A 4127-nucleotide genomic window follows, 5' to 3' on the forward strand; every position below is an offset into this window, starting at 1 on the left:
TTGCAGTTTCTGTTTAGCATTCCCTGAAACAGATCAGAACCTAGCTCTCCCTTGTCTCAGGTGACTTCCCTCAACTCTGGGATTAAAGAATCCCACTGCCTTTATCTTTTCTGGCTCAGTGAGTTCTCATTACTTTTTCAGAGAGCAGCATAGTTTCCACAAGAAAAGTGGAGAGTGGTCCCACCACAGATATAAACATAAAGTCAAATTGTTAGGGCTCTCCTAGGGAGAGAGAAATGTGTGTTCCAACTCCCTCAGGATGAGAAAGGTCCTTGATTTTTTTTCACATCCTGGGCAGATGCTTTAAGCCCCAGTTGTCCAACTGTGGCTAAGGAGCCTGTGCTGCTTGGGGTGGGAGGAAGGATCCTAGGAGGCCATGCACTACTGCCAGCATTGCCTATGTGGCAGGGGAAAATCTCAGGTAGAATGTGCTGTCACTGAATGGTGGGGAGGATCCCAGGGTTGGCCCTGAAGCATATAGCCTGTATGGTGTGTGGCCTGTGGGTTGCATGCCAGTGCTACATGTGGACCCCAGCTACACTGAAGTTTGGCAACCCTTCTTTAGGCACTGAGCTGTATTTTAAAAGGCCTGCCTACAACATTTCTTTGAATAGAAGTCACCATGCTACAACGGGCGACTGGTACCTTCTGAGTCGGGGGGGGCACCCGCAAAAGCTGCAGCATTGGCAGTGGAGTTGACAAGCATCCGCAGACATCAGCAGTGGGGACGGCCCCGTCAGGGCGGGGCACATTCCCCCCCTACCAGTTACCTATGCTACTGTACTTAGTGCAGGTTTGTACAGCCAGTTGAATTGAGAACAGCCAGTTGCATTGATGGGATTTAGACATCTTGTTTAATGATCTCACCTAATCCTAGGTATGAAATAGCAGATATTCTGAGGCAATGCAAAAGCAGAACTGAAGGTGCTGCAGGCACTTTACTGGTGGAAACTTAGATGCCTAAGGGGTTAGGCAAACATTTTGAAAATTGCCTTCTAAATTTTACCAAAGCCCCACTTTAGGGGGCTTTAGGAGCTGAAATCTTTTTGTATATCTGACCCTACACCTTAATTTGAGTCTGTCTCAGTTTTTGATGTATAAAGTAGAAGAAGTAATACTTCTCTATCCCTACTTCATGAGCATGGCTTGCATTCAGCCATTCTGTAGTGATAAAGATTCCCTCTTGTTCTCCACAACCTCAACTATTAATTTTTAAGGAGGAAGTCTCTAGGTGCTATAGTTAAAACAAACAAACAAACAGATTGTAACCAATGCATATGTCTACAGGAGTCTTCGGGGTGCTGCATTTGTGAAAGTATTTAATGCAAATCCCCAGTGATGATCATCAAATTACTATTGTTAATAGTTTAACTCTTCATGTTAGACAGGAAAAGCAGGATCAAGATGGTCACAAAATATTAAGAGTGACATCTTATTTCGGTGCCACAAAGAAGTATTTCGTGTGAGATGGCATTCCTTTTCTTTTGCCCAAAGAGGGAGCCACTCTCAAGGAACTTAGCTGAGCTATGACAAGGAGCCAGTCTACACACTTTGAGCGACTTGACAATTTATTGTGAGTAACAAGTCATTCTGTGGACTCATATAACTGAATCTTATTCTGGGATGAAGCTTGGAGAAGTTTCAATGTTTTCTCTTTTTTTCCTCAGTGTTAACCCTGTTCACAAGACTGCTTCAAAGTTTAATTCTGTTAAGTCCTTTTACAAGGATTAGGCCCTGATCCAGCAGAGTACTTAAATGAATGCCTAATTTTAATGACCTGAGACAACAACTATTAACATATTAACTATTAGCTAATAACTATTCAGATGTTTGAAGTTAAGCATATGCACAAGCGATTTGACCTGAGGATTTTATTTTTTTCTTTTAAATGGAAGGTGGTCTAAAATATAAATATTGTCTATGTTAGTAGTAGTAGTACTATTCATTTTGTCGATACTCATATATTTCTGAGATTACACTTCCCATTATGGCAGGAGTGGGCAAAATGTGGCCCAGGGGCCAGCTGTGGCCCGCCAGGCCATTCTATCTGGCCTGTGAGGACCCTAAAAAATTTAGAAAATTAATATTTATCTGCCCCGGTTGCCTGTTATGCAGCCCTCAATGGCTTGCCAAAACTCAGTAAGCAGCCCTCCACCCAAAATAATTGCCTGCCCCTACACTATGGTATAAGTATCCACTGTGGTTATGATCAGCTTGAGTTTCCAGGAATACATGTTAGTAATTTACAAAAGTCTTCATATTTTATTACATGATTTTGCCCCACATCAAAAACTGTTCATCTTTGTGAGCATTGAGGGCACATGTCCGCACACAAGCTCCAGCATGTTCTGATTAATCTAGTATGCTGGAGCATTCAGATCGGAATGCTGCAGCATGCTGTAGCATCTCATGCATTCAGAATGGCAGTAGGAGCGATTTAATTAAAGCTTGTTTGACTACTAAAGCTGTAGTTAAAGCATTCCCACTGCCATTTTGAAACATGGGACACTGAATACATGAGATGCTGCAGGCATTTTAATTAGAGCTGCTCTAATTAAAACATCCGCACCCTGGAACTTGTGTACAAATGCCCTATGAGAGTGGTTATTTGAGCTTCTGACTTTGAGAAACATTTGATGAAATTAACATTTGATGAAGAATAAAAGGCAGTCCTCCAAATAGAAGGCAAGAAATCCTTCACCTGATAATAACGTTATATTTTTGGTTCTTCTTAGAGGAATAAGGTTAATTTTGTCAAAAGTATTTATGCACGTGTTTTGGATTGCATTAAGATCTATACGTTGCAGCTCTCAAATAACCCATAAGAATGCCATCTGTTTATTGATGATAATTTAAGAAAATATTTGCCTTTTCTTACTCCTCTTTTAAGTTCAGTGACGTTTCAATGAGTCCTGAAAATTTATTCTGTGACCTCTGGTTGTTCCTTATTTAGACTAGAGTATAAACTCAAGACAGGGACCATAATTCATCTGTATTCTCTAAACTCCTGTGTATTGGTATAGTGCTGTAAAAATGATTCATAATTATAATTAAAGGAAGATGGTTGAAGGAAATGAAAATAAATAAAAGAGATGATATAATTTACTGGAAGTATCAACAGTGATGAAGGGAAAAATGTAGGGCATACCCTAAGCCTCTCAATATAACATCTGTGGAAACATAAATGTCATTAACATTTTAAGTGCTACAGTGTAACACCTAAAATAAAATAGAGAAATTAAAGGAACTTTTCCTTTCTTCTAATGAAAATCCTTAACTTCTACTATAAATAATGCTTGGAAAATGCTTCAAGTGGAAGCAACAAGCAAAGTTGAAATTTTAGCTACCTTTTTTTTTTATTCATTCTGTGGTTTTCCTGCTTCAGCATGCGACTTTACAAACCTTCTAACTGTGACAATACAGTTAGTATGAAAAATTCCAAAAATCGCTGAATTCAGCTAAAATAAAATTAATTAATACCAACTGGTAGAAGGACTGACATACTATGAAAGCAGTTATCAATGATGCATTATGGATAGTAGAAGCTCAATGAATAAAATATCAGTGGTAACTTGTACCAGGTTAGTGCCAGGAACTAAAAGAAGAGTTTCATTTTACTAAGTTTTAAACAAATCGCACCACTAAAATCTTCATTCCCCTCACAGATAAAGTACATTGGCTCTAAAGTCACTATTCCAGCATTATTTAAAAAGTTTAAATAGACTTCCCAGGGAGGCTCATTTCCATTCAAATCAAACCCAGGACAAGTGTAACTCCACCCTATTTGTAATGCCTGGTGGGACACTTAAAGCTTCTGTTGTTTATGAAGTAGTCCAGTGTAAGTAATTTGCCTGGGTAGGGGATCTATAGCTTGTAGGTCAAAGGCTTTGATGGCCCATGACCCAGAAACAAGAAGTGTTCAGCCTTTTTATGTACCTAAAGTTTGCCCACCTCAAATCCTTTTGAATAACAATTAAAGTGCCTGCAGTGTGCCCTGAAGTTTCATGTAAATCTTCAACTCAGTAATATTTGTTTTGAAAAACAATCTTTTGCAAAGATTGCTGGGTTTCCTCAGGTTCAGTATATAGATAATAAATGCTACACACACCTTAGCAATTAGACTGTGA

Source organism: Crocodylus siamensis, chromosome 2 (assembly GCF_052110815.1).
Source record: "Crocodylus siamensis isolate JL-2025a chromosome 2, ASM5211081v1, whole genome shotgun sequence".
NCBI classification, from domain to species: domain Eukaryota; kingdom Metazoa; phylum Chordata; order Crocodylia; family Crocodylidae; genus Crocodylus; species Crocodylus siamensis.